Genomic DNA, 12,373 nt, shown 5'->3' on the forward strand with positions numbered 1-12,373 from the left:
CATATCAAAAAGTTTGAAGATAAATTTTATTACTGGTAAATAATCAGCACAGTATTTCAAGATTATGTTGCAGGTAAGATCGTCAGGAGAAAGAAGAATGAAGGGAGACGAAGGTGGGAAAAAGAAAGTAGTTTCAATAAAAACAAAAACAAAAATAACACCAATAGTACCATAGATTAAGGTGAAGGGATAAAGCGTAGATAGTCTAACAGCATGAAATACTAAAATGCTATACACCACGACACTACAGAAAAATAAAAAACGAATTTGAGAATTCTTGTAGACATTAAGACTAAAAATATCTTAGAATTGTAACATGGAAAGGGCGCCGAAAATTGTAAAGCTTTTAAGAAGGTGTAAGACAATGTAGGTACTAGACATACGTTAAATGATTATAAGTAAAGCTTTTTGTAAGAACCATTGTAAAAACTCCAGCAAGGACGAGATGTAACGACGCACAAGTTGCAACGCGAGAAGTATCAAGAAAGAAAAGGACGTGATTAGCAAGACACGATTCCTACAAGGCAGAAGCGTCGAGAGAAGGGAAAGGACAGTGAGACCAACAGAAGGCCCTTGTAGCCGAAGTGGGCAGTAAATAAATCTGCTGCCAAGCTGCACCACAGGGTGGCGGAACCCTGCTGGGACAGAACACAGAACCACACAGTGGCAGAACCCTGCAGAGACACGACAGGACACCAAACGCCAGAAGGATCTCTGAACGCCCCGACTCAGCAGAGCGAGCAAAAAAATGGCCCGACGAGAAGACTGCTTGGGCAAGCCACCACTGGCAAAAAAAATATGTGTAAAAGTCACACTACTACTATTAAACAGAATGCTGATGCACGAAACTGAAAAAAACTTCCACAAAGTAAAAATCACATGCCCAAACAATTTATCAAACTGTTACTAAGAGGAGAACTTCAAAGTGACTAGTTATCAATAAATATTTCCATATCCTGCCCAGAGAAGAACCAAGAAGCAAGTAAGAAGCAGAGAAAAAGCAGGAAGAACAGAAGTTGAAGATTCGCAAGATTGAGACCAAGAAAGAAGGTGGGTGAAGAATAGACGACATACTTTCCCAAATCCCTATCCTATTGTAAACTAGTGGTCTGCGAAGTATTACAACGAAAAACGACCGCTTTCAGCGGCACATAACGATGACTTTCACGCATACAACGCCAGTAAACCACGAGATTCTGCACTCACAGCTCCATTCCAATATGTGACCTCCACAACAGCAACACACACTTGCAATGCCAACAAGAAACGACGAACGAAGCTGTACATCAAATACTTGCCCACATCCATCACGCTCAGGTCCATCACCTTTGTGCAAAAAACATTCGCCAACCTCATGCTTAAACATTCATAGGATTGTGTGAACGTGTGAAATCAAATTATGTGATGTAGGAATTGTGCAAAAGAAATGTGTGAAAAACTAAATAAGTTAAGCACACCAGACAGCTAATAAACTACAAAATAACAGTCATTGACTATGGACTTAAGTAAAAAATAGACTATCGATAAAAATAAGTCATTAGTTCTGAAATGGAAAGTATATAAAGAACAAAAGTAAGGCATAATAAACACTAAAACTATATGCCACTTATTATCTCCTCATAAAAATAAAAGAGTTGTGGTGTCACCGCCAGACACCACACTTGCTAGGTGGTAGCTTAAATCGGCCGCGGTCCATTAGTACATGTCGGACCCGCGTGTCACCACTGTCAGGATCGCAGACTGAGCGCCACCACAAGGCAGGTCTCGAGAGACGTAGTAGCACTCGCCCCAGTTGTACGGACGACATTGCTAGCGACTACACGTACGAAGCCTTTCTCTCATTTGCCGAGAGACAGTTAGAATAGCGTAGATAGTCTAACAGCATGAAATACTAAAATGCTATACACCACGACACTACAGAAAAATAAAAAACGAATTTGAGAATTCTTGTAGACATTAAGACTAAAAATATCTTAGAATTGTAACATGGAAAGGGCGCCGAAAATTGTAAAGCTTTTAAGAAGGTGTAAGACAATGTAGGTACTAGACATATGTTAAATGATTATAAGTAAAGCTTTTTGTAAGAACCATTGTAAAAACTCCAGCAAGGACGAGATGTAACGACGCACAAGTTGCAACGCGAGAAGTATCAAGAAAGAAAAGGACGTGATTAGCAAGACACGATTCCTACAAGGCAGAAGCGTCGAGAGAAGGGAAAGGACAGTGAGACCAACAGAAGGCCCTTGTAGCCGAAGTGGGCAGTAAATAAATCTGCTGCCAAGCTGCACCACAGGGTGGCGGAACCCTGCTGGGACAGAACACAGAACCACACAGTGGCAGAACCCTGCAGAGACACGACAGGACACCAAACGCCAGAAGGATCTCTGAACGCCCCGACTCAGCAGAGCGAGCAAAAAAATGGCCCGACGAGAAGACTGCTTGGGCAAGCCACCACTGGCAAAAAAAATATGTGTAAAAGTCACACTACTACTATTAAACAGAATGCTGATGCACGAAACTGAAGAAAACTTCCACAAAGTAAAAATCACATGCCCAAACAATTTATCAAACTGTTACTAAGAGGAGAACTTCAAAGTGACTAGTTATCAATAAATATTTCCATATCCTGCCCAGAGAAGAACCAAGAAGCAAGTAAGAAGCAGAGAAAAAGCAGGAAGAACAGAAGTTGAAGATTCGCAAGATTGAGACCAAGAAAGAAGGTGGGTGAAGAATAGACGACATACTTTCCCAAATCCCTATCCTATTGTAAACTAGTGGTCTGCGAAGTATTACAACGAAAAACGACCGCTTTCAGCGGCACATAACGATGACTTTCACGCATACAACGCCAGTAAACCACGAGATTCTGCACTCACAGCTCCATTCCATTATGTGACCTCCACAACAGCAACACACACTTGCAATGCCAACAAGAAACGACGAACGAAGCTGTACATCAAATACTTGCCCACATCCATCACGCTCAGGTCCATCACCTTTGTGCAAAAAACATTCGCCAACCTCATGCTTAAACATTCATAGGATTGTGTGAACGTGTGAAATCAAATTATGTGATGTAGGAATTGTGCAAAAGAAATGTGTGAAAAACTAAATAAGTTAAGCACACCAGACAGCTAATAAACTACAAAATAACAGTCATTGACTATGGACTTAAGTAAAAAATAGACTATCGATAAAAATAAGTCATTAGTTCTGAAATGGAAAGTATATAAAGAACAAAAGTAAGGCATAATAAACACTAAAACTATATGCCACTTATTATCTCCTCATAAAAATAAAAGAGTTGTGGTGTCACCGCCAGACACCACACTTGCTAGGTGGTAGCTTAAATCGGCCGCGGTCCATTAGTACATGTCGGACCCGCGTGTCACCACTGTCAGGATCGCAGACTGAGCGCCACCACAAGGCAGGTCTCGAGAGACGTACTAGCACTCGCCCCAGTTGTACGGACGACATTGCTAGCGACTACACGTACGAAGCCTTTCTCTCATTTGCCGAGAGACAGTTAGAATAGCCTTCAGCTAAGTCCATGGCTACGACCTAGCAAGGCGCCATTTGTACCATTGCATGTATCTCAAGATAGTCTCACTTGTATCATCAAGAATGCTGTATACCAAAGGACGATATAAAAGTTAAGTGTTCTAGTAGCTACGTTCTTTTCTTTATCACATTCATTACGAAACCTGTTCCAGACTTCGCGCCAGTCGGCGTGTGTGTACGTGTGCCCTTTTGGCTACCCGTCTCTGTGGACTGGCTGCCTTGTCAGTCCACTACAAGAGTAACTATATTTTACTTACTTTCTTCTTATAAAAACAAAGAATAAAAAATAAACTTGTTGGATGTTTTCCCCTTTTTTAACATTTGTACCATTTGTTAGGATAATATCTCAATACTTGTGTATGTATATTCCTTCGTCAAAGCAATTCTTGGAAATAATTCTTATTTGTTAGTGTAACAATGTTGAAATGAGTGTCTAGAAACAAAAACATTTTACTTGTACATGATATTTAGAAAATGTGTTAGGAATAGATTTTACTTAATTACTACATTTATAAAAACAATATTTCTAAGAAAATCTATGTGAAAGACTCCTCACTTTCGATAACAAACTTCTTAAAAAACAAACTTCACAATTAAATAAAGAAAGAAAATAATTAAGAAATAATAATTATAATAGAATAAAAATATTCTTCCCTTGTCAATATAAACATATTTTTGATAATAATGTGGAAGAATATAAAAATATAAATTAGTAATACAAACTAGCATAGAACAGAATAATGTGGCTGAACAGTAGGCAACAAAATTTAGATAACGGAATAATTTTTGAGTCCCTTAGACAACGATTCAATCATTGCCTAACTTCAGTACAAAAATTAAGTTCGAAGGGTGGTGATATGTAAGGTGACAGGCAAATGCAACACCTTCCATGAAAACCCTGACATGATAAGCAAATCCAGTAGTATGTCACATAGCTCCGAATAAATCGTGACATTAAATTAACCAAAGTAATACGAGTAAAGAGTGAGCAAATGGAATACCACAGACTAACACAAAAATGCCTAAATGCATGTCATACCTTCCCACCGTGAGACAGACGCAGTTCTGAGGGGAGAAACGAGAACAGAAGCCGAGAGCAGAACCGTGTTAAGCTGGAAGGCCCTACGATAAGGGACGGACACCCATGTCGTCAGCTAACCGCTAGGACCACCCCCAGCCCATGTTAAAAGCTAGAGCCCTCCAGAAGAACAGTATAGATCTTACGATAACACAAAAAGGGCGACCCCAGCCGCAAGTTTTAGCGTGAGACTTTTTCGCGTCTCTGTTACGTCAGGACCACCACCCAGCCCATGTTAAAAGATAGAGGCCTCCAGAAGAACAGTATAGATCTTACGATAACACTAAAAGGACCACACCAGCTGCAAGTTTTAGCGAGAGACTTTTTAGCGTCTCTGTTACGTTGCAAACTTAAAAAACATTGCCCCACCACGAAAAGTATAATGTTTTTCATTGAATGGACAGAATTTTTGTAGGCGGAGCTTAAGGTTAACATTGAGACGCTGATTGGTCAGATTTTCCTTTTTAGTTTCTTCCAGTCGGTCGATTTTCCCTGATTAATTTGTTTGATGAGTTGTGCTTTGTTGAGTTTCACGTATTCGGGATCTGACTTCATGTTTTCCTTATTTTTTTCCTTATATTGGGTTGAAAATTTGTCTATATTTGTTGAAGATAATGGTCTGATTCTAAAGCGCCTTTCCTAGGTCTGACGTTCAGAATTTCTTTCGTATTTTCCTTGGCAATCGAGACGTGATCAGTTTGGTATTCGCCCTGCCTCAGACTGGGCGATCTCCATGTGTGTAGGTTTTTAAAATTGCGTGCTAATAACTTTACGAAGTTCCTGCAGAAGTTAATTAGTTTCTCACCGTTCTTGTTGGCGGACCAGATACTGAACTTTTAAAACCAACTACAAAATTGATATTTAATGCCACAAGTACGAAAATTCATTTGTAAGTCAGTAAATACGTACGTTTTGAAAATACTTTGTTTTTAGATGTATGCGGTTTATTTACATCTCGTTGAAATAAAATACTTCATTTGTCTGTAAAAAATTTTTGCAATCCTATTCATGGTTCATATACAATCGATAAGGCTGAAAAAATATGTAAATAAAACCGCTCAAGCGCGGAGACTGAGTGAAAACATTCGTATACCGGCCGAAACCGATAAAGACTTGTTGTGAGTCGGTTGTCCCGCATTTAATGAAACCACTCAAACCCGGTGAGTGAGTGAAAACATTCATATAGTTGATGTGGCCACAGAGACTAGTTTTATTCGGTTGTTTCATTCGACTGAAAAAAAAGCAGGCGAACGAAAAAACAGACGACTGACCAATCGGTTGTTAAAAACAGTCGGTTGTTCCATCACTGATCGTACACCCCAACTATTCATCCCACGAAGCACTTACTTTTTTCGACATCTGTAATCAGGAAGCGAAATGCAATCTCACTGTAGTACTGGTTCAACAGTATCAACACCGAAGCGCGTCAGATTACCATAAACATTAGCCTATATCGGAAACCCTAGCCACAGCCATGTACATAATAACTAGTAAAGACGAAAGCAGTCAAAATTTAACAAACAGTCACAGTATTTCTGGCCATAAATCTGAAACACTTTACGATGTAAAAATAGTTTGTATATATGGCGTTCGATCATAAATCTTACACAACTTTAATACTTATTTCTTTACTTATTTGGTCTTTTCTTTTAACCTGCAATCTACATAAAAGAACAGATCAAATGTCGCACACGAATCGGCATGAATATAGCACATCTCTTACATAATTTTGAATATGTTAGAAATAAAAAAAAACATTATGCTGTTTGGGTGGAAAAATCTATATAGAATATCTACATAAAAAGAATAATAATAATAATAACTAAAAAATACCTATGCACTACCTTTTTTGCCATATGGAGCACATCCTGAATCCAGAAAGCAGCTGCCACTGGTCTCTTACACTATACAGCATTGGTAGATCACAAATTTTGTACTTTGTAATTCACAACTATACAACACTACACTACATAGCACTACACAACTCTACACTACTGCACTTGGTATGAGAACCAAGCTGAAATCCTCATTTGTCTGGATGGCTAGCGCCCCGTCGCGCAGAGGTGACACTCAGAATTCACAGGGGCTGTGTTGCTGCAACACCCAAGGTGTAGAGAGTGGGAGATGGCTGTCAGGGTCTCAGAAAATCCTTCCTGGTTCCCTCCGAGGCTCATCTCCTCACTACTTCCAGAAAGTTCTTGTAGGTAGATGTTCTACCGTGGCGCTTCTCGTTATCATTATATACGCCCTCTTCTTGATTGTCTCTCAGTCACGTAGGCTTGCAGTTCATAAGCTGATACTGCAGCTGTCAGCGAGTTTAGTTTATGCCACAGTTCTTCATTCCTTATCATGTTATAGACTGTATTACCAAATACTTTCCCGTCCTGGTCTAACGGCACATTCCCAGTCGATCTGACCTGGTGTACCGATTGCTCCGCATTTACAAGGTGTCTGTGGTGCGCTGTCGTATTTTTAGTAAGTAGCTGCGATATGGCCCATGTCTTGACAGGTAGTGGAAGGATGTATGTCATTTTTATTCTTTATTTTCTGTTAGGAAGGAATTGGTATGTTCTCCTCGTTGTTTCTGACCTGTCCCAGATTTTTAGCTATTCTCTATCAATGCATGTCTTTATTTCCTTATTCGATACGGCTCTTGTGCCATGTATGGAAGTGAAACATGGACGATAAATAGTTTGGACAAGAAGAGAATAGAAGCTTTCGAAATGTGGTGCTACAGAAGAATGCTGAAGATTAGATGGGTAGATCACATAACTAATGAAGAAGTATTGAATAGAATTGGGGAGAAGTTCGTGGCACAACTTGACTAGAAGAAGGGATCGGTTGGTAGGACATGTTCTGAGGCATCAAGGGATCACCAATTTAGTATTGGAGGGCAGCGTGGAGGGTAAAATACGTAGAGGGAGACCAAGAGATGAATACACTTAGCAGGTAGGTTGCAGTAGGTACTGGGAGATGAAGAAGCTTGCACACGGTAGAGTAGCATGGAGAGCTGCATCAAACCAGTCTCAGGACTGAAGACAACAACAACGGCTCTTGTGCCCAAATCTGCTTTACCTTATCACATTCGCACTCTTTGAGCCAATTTTGTGCACCTCTCCTAAGGCGGTGTTGTTCTGTACGTGTCAGGTGCAGAAGTACGCTTCTGTATGCTCGCAGTAGAATCTGTGATGTCCTTACCTTTCTGACTCTATGAGGCCAAACGCTCGACCCGTAGCTCACAATAGCGAGTAAGACTGCGTTGTCGTACGTATTTATTGCACTTAGTGGCAGCCGAAAACTTCTGTTGCAAATTGTTGCTATTTTATTTAGGATTTTAGTGCCTCTCTGATAGAGGATTTCTGCATGTGCATGAAAGTTTTGCTTTTCCGAAATGTTAATTCCCAGGTACCTACAAACTTCTTTCCTTTTCATAGGCTGGTAATTTATTCTGATTGTAGGATTTATCGTTCTTTATTATGTTCCTTTTAGTAACGCATAAACTGTTTTGTGCGCTGCTATTCTTTGCTTGTTTTCTACTCACCAGTTGCTTAGCCTACACGAACTACACTATTGTTTACCTATAATTTATCCTTGTGCTGCAGATGCTATAATCATTAGATCGTCTGCTTAGACGGTGCCGTCTCTGGTGTTTATTATATTCTGAAGCTGGTTCTGTAAAGAGACAACGGCCACATCTCAGAACTCTCTACCACAAACAGAACCCTGTGGCAAGCCTTTGGTCATGTGTTTCACAATTTGCTATCCAGGACATTCTAATTACAACTAATTGTCTGTGCAGCAATCTCATAGACTGTTGTAGATACCCCTGAGACAGTCCATCTGGTTCAGTATTTTGAATAGGGCTGGCCACCACAAATTATAAAACGCCCCGGCTATGTCAAGAGTTATGCCTATAACATACTTTTCGTCTGAGGTGATCGCAATATTCATTGCGTGATTTTTTGCATCCGCCGTGGATTTCCCTTCGCTGAAACCGTACTGCAAGTGGCTCGTGCGTACTACCTGACTGTGGTCCCTCAGGTGGCATCACAGACCCTTTTCCTGTATTTTGGTCAGAACGTTTACCAAACAAACCTGTCTGTAAGATTTCGGTTCCCTTGGGTCTTCGTCTTCCCCCGTTCTTAGTGTAATGATACTCGAGATTTTCCAGATTCTTGGCATCCGATCTTGCAGAAGGCATTCGTTTAGTAACATTGTCATATATGGCATAATTTGGTCCACTAGCTGATGCAACGCTTCTGCCACTAATCTATCAAATCCTGGCGCCTTCTTTTTCTTTATCTTCATTACTGTCAGTCTCACTTCTTCCTGTGCAAACGGAATGAAAACACTGTTACTCACACGCTACTCTAGAAATCCAGAGTGAAGATGCTGGTAGTACTATGTGGCTTCCATCGTTGTATCTTCCGGCGAGAAAGTTCTGAGTAGGTACCACACAAATATCTCCCAGTCCGTCGTCATTGTGCCGACGGATAGTCTTAGGACCATATCTATTGCAAGTTTGTATGAAAAATTCCTATCATCTGTTGCCACTTGGTCTGTAACATGTGCCTCCCATTTTTCTACTCTTGTTTGGTGTAGCAGTTCTTTATATTGTTGTTGAACTGTTCTATAGAAAGTCTTCTTTGTCGTTCTATTTCCCCTAAGTGTCTTTGGTAGTGTCTCCTCTCCTGCTTTGCTCAGCATCTTAAGGACTGTAGGACACGACTGTAGGGAATTTTAAATCGTTTTGACTTCCTAACAGATATTGGGATGTGCAGTCTGCAAAGTCGATTCGTCCGATTTGACGTCAACATCAAATCTGCTTCCTTGCAGCGGTTGTATCTTGAATTACGGGTGTAAATGTTCGCAATTCGCTTTGGGTGGATTGTATAGTCGCCCGAACTGGGTGTTAGCGTCTAAGTCGCTATCTGCATTTGTAATTGTGAAGTAAGTGAGATTATCCAGAATGAGATTTTCACTCTGCAGCGGAAGTGTGCGCTGATATGAAACTTCCTGGCAGATTAAAACTGTGTGCCCGACCGAGACTCGAACTCGGGACCTTTGCCTTTCGCGGGCAAGTGCTCTACCAACTGAGCTACCGAAGCACGACTCACGCCCGGTACTCACAGCTTTACTTCTGCCAGTATCTCGTCTCCTACCTTCCAAACTTTACAGAAGCTCTCCTGCGAACCTTGCAGAACTAGCACTCCTGAAAGAAAGGATATAGCGGAGACATGGCTTAGCCACAGCCTGGGGGATGTTTCCAGAATGAGATTTTCACTCTGCAGCGGAAGTGTGCGCTGATATGAAACTTCCTGGCAGATTAAAACTGTGTGCCCGACCGAGACTCGAACTCGGGACCTTTGCCTTTCGCGGGCAAGTGCTCTACCAACTGAGCTACCGAAGCACGACTCACGCCCGGTACTCACAGCTTTACTTCTGCCAGTATCTCGTCTCCTACCTTCCAAACTTTACAGAAGCTCTCCTGCGAACCTTGCAGAACTAGCACTCCTGAAAGAAAGGATATAGCGGAGACATGGCTTAGCCACAGCCTGGGGGATGTTTCCAGAATGAGATTTTCACTCTGCAGCGGAAGTGTGCGCTGATATGAAACTTCCTGGCAGATTAAAACTGTGTGCCCGACCGAGACTCGAACTCGGGACCTTTGCCTTTCGCGGGCAAGTGCTCTACCAACTGAGCTACCGAAGCACGACTCACGCCCGGTACTCACAGCTTTACTTCTGCCAGTATCTCGTCTCCTACCTTCCAAACTTTACAGAAGCTCTCCTGCGAACCTTGCAGAACTAGCACTCCTGAAAGAAAGGATATAGCGGAGACATGGCTTAGCCACAGCCTGGGGGATGTTTCCAGAATGAGATTTTCACTCTGCAGCGGAAGTGTGCGCTGATATGAAACTTCCTGGCAGATTAAAACTGTGTGCCCGACCGAGACTCGAACTCGGGACCTTTGCCTTTCGCGGGCAAGTGCTCTACCAACTGAGCTACCGAAGCACGACTCACGCCCGGTACTCACAGCTTTACTTCTGCCAGTATCTCGTCTCCTACCTTCCAAACTTTACAGAAGCTCTCCTGCGAACCTTGCAGAACTAGCACTCCTGAAAGAAAGGATATAGCGGAGACATGGCTTAGCCACAGCCTGGGGGATGTTTCCAGAATGAGATTTTCACTCTGCAGCGGAAGTGTGCGCTGATATGAAACTTCCTGGCAGATTAAAACTGTGTGCCCGACCGAGACTCGAACTCGGGACCTTTGCCTTTCGCGGGCAAGTGCTCTACCAACTGAGCTACCGAAGCACGACTCACGCCCGGTACTCACAGCTTTACTTCTGCCAGTATCTCGTCTCCTACCTTCCAAACTTTACAGAAGCTCTCCTGCGAACCTTGCAGAACTAGCACTCCTGAAAGAAAGGATATAGCGGAGACATGGCTTAGCCACAGCCTGGGGGATGTTTCCAGAATGAGATTTTCACTCTGCAGCGGAAGTGTGCGCTGCAAGGTTCGCAGGAGAGCTTCTGTAAAGTTTGGAAGGTAGGAGACGAGATACTGGCAGAAGTAAAGCTGTGAGTACCGGGCGTGAGTCGTGCTTCGGTAGCTCAGTTGGTAGAGCACTTGCCCGCGAAAGGCAAAGGTCCCGAGTTCGAGTCTCGGTCGGGCACACAGTTTTAATCTGCCAGGAAGTTTCATATCAGCGCACACTTCCGCTGCAGAGTGAAAATCTCATTCTGGAAACATCCCCCAGGCTGTGGCTAAGCCATGTCTCCGCTATATCCTTTCTTTCAGGAGTGCTAGTTCTGCAAGGTTCGCAGGAGAGCTTCTGTAAAGTTTGGAAGGTAGGAGACGAGATACTGGCAGAAGTAAAGCTGTGAGTACCGGGCGTGAGTCGTGCTTCGGTAGCTCAGTTGGTAGAGCACTTGCCCGTGAAAGGCAAAGGTCCCGAGTTCGAGTCTCGGTCGGGCACACAGTTTTAATCTGCCAGGAAGTTTCATATCAGCGCACACTTCCGCTGCAGAGTGAAAATCTCATTCTGGAAACATCCCCCAGGCTGTGGCTAAGCCATGTCTCCGCTATATCCTTTCTTTCAGGAGTGCTAGTTCTGCAAGGTTCGCAGGAGAGCTTCTGTAAAGTTTGGAAGGTAGGAGACGAGATACTGGCAGAAGTAAAGCTGTGAGTACCGGGCGTGAGTCGTGCTTCGGTAGCTCAGTTGGTAGAGCACTTGCCCGCGAAAGGCAAAGGTCCCGAGTTCGAGTCTCGGTCGGGCACACAGTTTTAATCTGCCAGGAAGTTTCATATCAGCGCACACTTCCGCTGCAGAGTGAAAATCTCATTCTGGAAACATCCCCCAGGCTGTGGCTAAGCCATGTCTCCGCTATATCCTTTCTTTCAGGAGTGCTAGTTCTGCAAGGTTCGCAGGAGAGCTTCTGTAAAGTTTGGAAGGTAGGAGACGAGATACTGGCAGAAGTAAAGCTGTGAGTACCGGGCGTGAGTCGTGCTTCGGTAGCTCAGTTGGTAGAGCACTTGCCCGCGAAAGGCAAAGGTCCCGAGTTCGAGTCTCGGTCGGGCACACAGTTTTAATCTGCCAGGAAGTTTCATATCAGCGCACACTTCCGCTGCAGAGTGAAAATCTCATTCTGGAAACATCCCCCAGGCTGTGGCTAAGCCATGTCTCCACTATATCCTTTCTTGCAGGAGTGCTAGTTCTGCAAGGTTCGCAG

At 42.9% G+C, this 12,373-nt stretch overlaps 1 non-coding gene across 1 annotated transcript; it reads left to right on the forward strand.

Moving 5' to 3' along the window:
- Positions 1–11,544: 11,544 nt before the first annotated feature.
- On the forward strand, positions 11,545–11,619 carry Trnas-uga (transfer RNA serine (anticodon UGA)). The gene has a single exon. It is a non-coding gene; the product is annotated as a tRNA-Ser (tRNA).
- Positions 11,620–12,373: the final 754 nt, after the last annotated feature.

This window comes from Schistocerca nitens, chromosome 4, assembly GCF_023898315.1.
Source record: "Schistocerca nitens isolate TAMUIC-IGC-003100 chromosome 4, iqSchNite1.1, whole genome shotgun sequence".
NCBI lineage: Eukaryota > Metazoa > Arthropoda > Insecta > Orthoptera > Acrididae > Schistocerca > Schistocerca nitens.